This window comes from Rhineura floridana, chromosome 6 (assembly GCF_030035675.1).
Source record: "Rhineura floridana isolate rRhiFlo1 chromosome 6, rRhiFlo1.hap2, whole genome shotgun sequence".
In the NCBI taxonomy this organism is placed as follows: Eukaryota; Metazoa; Chordata; class Lepidosauria; order Squamata; family Rhineuridae; genus Rhineura; species Rhineura floridana.
In genome coordinates this window covers 137,854,639-137,862,407 of record NC_084485.1, presented here as the reverse complement: position 1 = coordinate 137,862,407, position 7,769 = coordinate 137,854,639, and the positions used below count along the sequence as shown (strand labels likewise).

Below are 7,769 nucleotides of genomic sequence, written 5' to 3'. Positions count from 1 at the left end.
ATTTCAGTTTTCAAAACACATCCAAATCTGCTGCAAAGTGTCCAAAAGAGGATTGGCCACTATGAGTTCACAGTGTGGTTGCATTGTGAACACTGATCTAACTATGGGTGAATATAGGTGACCATTTTACCATTCACCTTCACCTAAATCATATTTTAAAAAATCCTTGCGACTTGACAGAATTATAATGCTCATGCTACCTTGTTGTAAGAAAGCTGGCCTAGAATAGTCTGGTTGTCTGCATGGTGCTCTGTGAGGTGATTTGTACAATAGTTTCATGATTCAGCAGAGAAATAGCATTGCAGTTGCTTGCTGTGTAGGTTGAATGAAATACTTGGGGTTTAACATAGTGAATTTCCCCTGTAAAGGAAGAATGGGGAAATGGAATTCAGAACAAAAAATTGAGGTGATTTTCACAACTACAGCAACACATTTCCCAGCTCCCACCATTCAGGTTAATGCTGATGCTTTATCCAAGGTTTATGCAAGTTACACCTCCCCATTCTCTGATAGCCTGTGCCGACTTACAGGCTGAGACTGCTCACACAGATAGAAGGAAAAGTATGTAAACTATTCTTACACAAAGTCTGAACTCTGCCATGTCATATTTCTACAGTGTCACCCCCTCCCCTTACCCTGGAGCTTCTAGATCGATATAATCAAACCCTTCAGACACCAGACTTTTGGAGATGCATGTCCTGGACTCAGATGGAAATTTATTCCACCCTAGCTGGAAGTGCCTGGACTTTCAGACCAAATTCTGGTTAAGGAAAAAATCATCTGCACCCCTACCTTCTTATTAACTCTATAGAAGGAGCTGGTGATAAACTACAATCAGGTAAGCAGACCATTAGTATCATGGATTTACTTCCAAATAATAAGGATCTTTGTTCAAAGACTGAAGACAGTAGTGAAGATAGTTCTGACCCAAACATTACCTATTACTTCAACAGTTTGTGGATCCCCCTGCCTTTTAACCGTCAAGACAGTATTGCTACCCTTACATCTTTTTGAGCCCTCACCCACTTTGTAATGTTAGGCTACGTATGCTTGTAAGCATTGGTATCTGTGCTGCATTCATATTTGAATAAGCTGTTTCCACTCAATCCCTGCAGGAGAATGTGGCCACTGCCTGTTACAAACTATAGTCCAGAAAAGATTTCAATATAAAATTTTTAGATGTAATTTTTGAAGCACATATTAAACTTGCTGCAGCACAGCAGAGAGGAATATCTCAGAAGCATAATCTTTTCGTGGTCTTTTTGCCAGTTCAGACTGAAGAACACCAGAGACTGTTCAACTTGGTATGTGTTCAATGTGATGAGGTTTTTATTTTGAGAAATCTTTTCTATCCAGTACTTATCAAAATTTGGGGGGGGGGGATGACTGGATTTCTTTAAGGCCACCTGAAGTGCTATAACACCTCCATTTACTACGCATCCAATGTGTTCCAAGTGGTTTGCATACGACGTGATCGACAATCCATATATTTCCTGTATTTATCCTGTTGTTTCTTATGAAATACTGCACTTCCCTCCAAACCTAGTTGTGTTTTAAGCTGGTCAAGTGTACACAGCCTAAGGCCGCTTCCAAACCGTTTTGGAAGGTGGGATTCAAATTTAGGTTCCACAGCTGAAGTGGATTTGGTACTCATGTACAACAAACCTCCCCCCCCCGGTCTTTTCGTAGTAAGGATTGGAAAGTGATAGAAAGTGTGGGATAATGATTGCTTGATGTAACCTCTCTGCAAACAAATATAAACAAATGCCCAGTTGCCCTGGGCTCCTGCTGGGAGGAAGGGATACAAATCTAATAAACAAACAAAGAGTGGACATGTATAACCTCCCCACAAACTTTATGGGAATGTTCAATAATCAGGTCATCTAGAAGCAACCTAAGTCTTTGGGTTGGAATTTTTTTGGTTTCTATTATGCCATCAGTAAAGAAGGGTTGAAGAATACTTGCAGGATTTATAACAATTGTAAATTGAACCATGGTAGATCATCAATGAGTATTCTAAAGACTTTGGTTATGTGTTCACTGCAAGTATCAGTATCTTGTTCCTGTGTCTTGAGACATATTCTGTCTATATTTTTTTCCAAAATCCTATAGAGATTGTTGTTGTTTGAGTTTCTCTTAATTTTTTTCTTTGAACATGCTGCTTCAAACACACACACACACACACACACACACACACACAGAGAGAGAGAGAGAGAGAGAGAGAGAGAGAGAGAGAGAGAGACCAAGGCCATTTTCTATCTTACACCAAAATCTTTTATATATTATTTTTGAAACTTCTTCATGATTGAAAGATGTTTATCATTAATTAACCTTATTTTTCTTAACACACACACACATACACAGAATTAAGTATATAATTCTGTATCCAGAATTAAGTATATAAACATGGTGTATAGTTAGTGGGTTCAACAACATTTTTTATAAAAGAAATCCAGATTCCTTTGCAGTCCTCCATCTAGAAACTAAGCTTAACATATACCTATCTAAAATGTGACCTCAGTGATGACTTAGTATTTTCTGTGATATTTGTATGGGGTAGCATATTTCCCTTTGTAGAGTAAATTCCTGTGTTAAATTCACTAAAAAGGGGGAGGTCCATAAAATAAGGGCCCAGGCAGGGGTGGAATTCTAAGTCAAGAAGATGGGAGGCCCCTGCAGAAGTTATGAGGCACCCTAGGGATAGGCAAATTTGCCCATTTTGGTTTCTCTCAGCTTCTCATTTTTCCAATCTGAAGTTCAGTTCTTCATGTTTCTACATCTGTTTCCACATCAGGAGCAGTTTTGGCTAATATACACATTTTTGCAAAGCAATTTTCCCTAATATAATGCACGCTTGTATGTTACTTTCACTGATATATGCCTTTTATGAATATTTTATCCCAGTATATGGATTCCTGTACACATTACGTGGCTGCAGAATTTCATCACAAAATTCAGAGAAGTGCAAATTTCAAAGAACGTCTGTGTTTCAATTTGCATATTGTCTAGGAAAATGCTAAGTAGAGTCATCTTTAATTGTGGAATAAATTGAATCCCCCCCCTCCCAGCACATTATATAAACCCGTGGTTCATATGGGCCTATATCTAGTATTATGCACTCAGGCCAACAGGTGAGCCAAGAAGCACACAACAACAAAAACCCCTGAAGCTTTCTGGAGCCTACTATGGTCTCTTTAATGATGTGTGTGTGTGTGTGTGGTTAAAATAAAATTGTGAAAGAAACCCAAATTTAATTCTCTAAATAGAAATATTGATTTCTATTAATGTAAATAAAAGGTTAAATGAGACCTCAGGTAATATTAAAGAATGAGTAGGTTGCTCCCATTTAAAAATAAATAGGTAGACAGGGTCTGCTCAGGTGCAGCTGAATTCAACCCCCGGGCCTACGAGGGAATATAGCTTTACTATAAAGATAATACCAATTACCAAGATACTTGGTTCACACACCCATTTCATAAATGGGCATACCTATCTAGTCCTACCAGGAAAAGCCAATTAGGTTCTCAAATTATGTTATACAAATACTTACAAACCTTGGGTTCTTCAGATTCAGAGTAATTTGTTGACATTGGCTGTGAATGGTGAATAACAAGGAAGAAAATGTGACATGAGCTGGAGATTTGGTGTTAGAAATGTTCTAATATATTGTATATGAAAGAACAAATATATATGAAAGAAAAAAAATCCTCCTCCCCCTCATACAACTAGAATGTGAGGGCATCTGCTGACGTTGACTGGCAGCAGATTCAGGACTGGCACAAAGGAAATGATTCTTCACCTAGTGCATAATTAACTTAGTACAGTAATTCATGGAACCCAAAGTTGTGGTGACTAGGGTTGCCAGGTTCAAGGCTTGAGACCCATCCTGTATCTTTAGGAGAAGAGAAGGTCAGCCAAGTGCAGGTGTTCTTGCAACTCTGTAATGGGGAAAACTACAAGGTGGAATTCTCCCTTCCCTCTGCACAACTTTTAAAGATACAGAAGACCTCTTGGAGGCTGGGCCTGGCAACCAAGAGGTCTTCTGTATCTTTAAAAGTTGTGGAGGGAGGAGGGAGAATTCCACCTCGTGATTTTTCCCATTACAGAGTTGCAAGAACACCTGCACTTGGCTGACTTTCTCTTCTCCTAAAGATACAGGATCAGTCTCAGGCCAAGAACCTGGCAACCCTAGTGGTGACAGCTGAGATAGCTTTAAAAAGAATTATTCAAATTCAAGAAGATATGTCTATCAGTGCCTGTAATTCATGATAGCTAAATGTAACTTGCATGTTCAGAGATGGTCATGTGCTACAGAACACCAGGTGTTGTGAACAAACATTCTCTGCTGCCTTCACACTTTCTTGTGTGTTTCCTGGAAGCATCTGTCTGGCTGTTATTGGAGACAGAATGCTGGACTGGATGGACTTTAAATGGATTTGCAAGGGGCTAAGAACCATGAAGACATGTAGGGGCCAAAAGCTATACTTATATTGTTCCCAACCATTTCCTAAACTCCTCCCCATGGTGGGGTATTTTGAATATTTTTATAGTCAAGTTTTCCCTTCCTCAACTTCCTCTAAAGATTTTTAAAGTACTCTCATCTCCTTTTTAATTTTCCTGGCTATATTGTTGATTTCTTTATTTGTGTGGCACTATTTACCTGCTGTATTTAAGTTGAAATTTCCACTATAGTCATGCTGTTCAGACCCTTACACACACCCCACCCGATAATTCTGGCATTATGGTCTAATCAAAATATGCTGCATACTAGCATTCAGTTATTTATTTGAATCCCATTCTATCCCTTAAGGTCTGAATTGCTTAGAAAAATATATATATTTAAAAAAATTTTAAGAATACCTGGGAAACCTCTCACAATAATGGAAACATCTCCAAAACAGGCATTGTGATGTGACAGTGATTCTGAGAATTGTTCTCATAGTCTTGATTTAGAGAGGAGGTGCAATCCCAGAAATTCTTGGTTTTGTGGCTACAGCATATTGGGGCAGATTGCTCCTCTCTTGCTTATGTAGCCATAGGGCAACTGACAATTGCAGCGGAGCTCTCTCTAGGAGGGAAGGAGAAAGCAAGTTGCCAGCAACCAGTCAGATTTTCCTACTGTTGGAAGGTGTGTATGTGTATTTGTATGTGTGTACACCTTCTCAACAGCCCTTAGTTCCCTAGCCAGTGTGACTGTGCCCAATTTGCCTTTTCTCTAGCTTTTTATAATAATGCATGTAGATTATAAACCCTTCAAACATTGTCAGAAATGCAGCACAACTGTAAAAGGAATCACTTGAAATACCGATAATTTTAAATACTTTGTCAACCAAATATTATAAAATAATAAGCAATTAATTTACCACTTTTCATCCAAAAAGAAGTTAGTTTTCATGTGGAACTTTCATTCTGATGCATTACCCAATTATTGCTAAATATCTATGATGTATTCATTTAAAATTCCACTTAAAGAGCAGAATATTTGTCTTCTCAAGCCTTTGCCTCCAATTTCTTCATTCTGATAAGCATCAAAAATATTTCAAAAGAATGTAATATATAAGGGAAATCATTCACAATGCAAATGCATCAGAGACAAGCAATTTATAATAGCAGGTTCCAAAATCAAGTTCTTACAATTATCTGAACAGTGCTTTCTGTGATTGATTGCTCTTTCCATCTGGAAAGTATTACCTGAATTCTTTTTGAACAAATATATCTAGTGATGCTTTTGGGGGGTTGGTGGTAAAATACTTTTGACAAGTGAGAGTTAGGTCAATTGTATAGGAATCTCACTGGTAGGAAATTAAAGGTATCCTAGGAACATGTATTATTAAAACAATTGTATACACAAAAAATATTCATCAGATATGAAAATAAAGCACCCAGACACAAACTCGTAAAGTATAACATGTACAAATTAATCACAAAATCACAACAAGGCTATCATTATAGAACAAAATTAAAATAAGCTTGTGATCACAGTAGGACACGTGCTCTCTGTTTCACCATTGAGGTAATTTAGAAATATGAGACAAACTCCTGGAAGAAAATAAAGAATCTTTCCTTCTGTTTTGATATAACCTGTGCAATGAATGTGTATCTAGGAGAAGGGCAGAGTTCAGTGGTAGAGCCCATCCTTTGCATGTAGAATGCACCAGGTGAATTCCTGGCATCTTCAGGTAGGGCTGGGAAAGCATCTCTGTTAATTTAAGCAATACTGAGCTAGATGTACTAATGCTTGACTTGGCATAAGACAGCTTCCTATGCCTGTGATTTTTCTCAGGGTGTGAGGCAAGGCCTCCATAGAAGGTATACATTCCCCCCTAATCCCTCTCATCATATGCCTTGATGGCCATTGTAGACCTGAGTTAGGCCTAATCAGCACAATAAAGGAAATTGTGTCTGTCTTCATTCTCATTATCTGTGTTAAAGAACAACTTTTGCTTCTATTTTCTATCCTTCCACTACAAATCTTAAAGCATAGTATATTAGGTTCTGTTTCTTCTTCTTTCCTTTGACTTTCTTTTTCCTAGCTGAGGGCAGCAAAACGTTCTATGATGAGTGCTATGAGCCTTAATTACACTGAGGGTCCTGAGGACGGCAAAATAATTTTTTCTGATATTCATGGTAAAAAAAAGATTTGAGAAGCTCATCTATGTACTACATGGTAGAGAAAAAGAAAATGTTTTACATAATTATGAAATGCAATGAACTAACATCCTTTGGGGTCTTCCTGCCCCCACCCCACAAAAAAACATGTTTTAAACAGGCAGCTTGAAAATATTTAAGCCTCTTGGTCTCAGAAGTATAGGTTTTCAGCCGCTTTGGGCACTGCTTTCAAAGCCAATATTCCTCTTGACTGTGATTGTAAAAAGTGGGGCCACAGTTGCATTCATTGTTCAGTGAGCTTGTCCACACAGTTAAACCCACCGACAGCAATGAATGTTGATTGTGACCTTTTGTGTGTGTGTGAAGCTCTGCAAGGGAAGACCAACCCACTCTTGCAAAAACACCAAATCTTGTGAGCTGGTTTTGTGTCTGTCTTCAGTGAAAGGTCTGAACGAATGAAATAAGAAGGAGGACGGTTAGCTGGAGGGTACAATCAACGGTCGATGGTTTTCACTTTAATCCCAAACTCACCGACAGCGTTGAATGTTCACTGAAGCAACCACAAGAAACAGAACTCCACGAACTTCACAGAATGCATCCTTAAATGTCTGAAAGATAAAAAAATATAATGGTTTCAATTCTGTAGAATATTCAGTTTTAACTCAGTGGTCCCATAGCATTTGACCATCGACCCATTCCCTTAAATTGTTCTGTCAAGACTTCTCAGCAAAGAATTACTGTGACCCATTTTTTGTACAGAAAACGTGCCTTGTTTGGGGACTGTGGATATAAGAATAAAAGGTGAGATTGCCCATGAAGCCTGCAAGGAAAGTATTACATCCAAGCAAAATGACTTTCCCTCTTTCTCTCTTTTTTTATTTAAAAAAAACAGAACTGGGAGGAAAAATTGTGCAGACTAGTACGTTTTTGTCCATTCTGCAGCTCTGAAACTAAACATACCAAACATTTATGTAGCACTTTACTATTCCAAGTGCTTCACATACTGATCTAAGAAATCCTTACAACAGCCCTATAAGGTAGGTCACTGTTACATTTACCAAGTTTGAAGCTGAGTTATAAGTAGGTTTGCCTCAGACTACTGAATGAGGTCAGGACAGAGAGAGAGAGAGAGATTTGGAGAGTGGACATCTTGGTGCACA

At 38.3% G+C, this 7,769-nt stretch overlaps 1 long non-coding RNA gene across 1 annotated transcript; it reads right to left on the bottom strand.

Annotated features, from left to right (window-relative positions):
* Positions 1 to 226: 226 nt before the first annotated feature.
* Positions 227 to 7,219, bottom strand: LOC133386790 (uncharacterized). Its single transcript, XR_009763293.1, has 3 exons — positions 7,141 to 7,219; positions 3,555 to 3,593; positions 227 to 360 (listed from the first exon to the last, which is right to left on the bottom strand). It is a non-coding gene; the product is annotated as an uncharacterized LOC133386790 (long non-coding RNA).
* Positions 7,220 to 7,769: the final 550 nt, after the last annotated feature.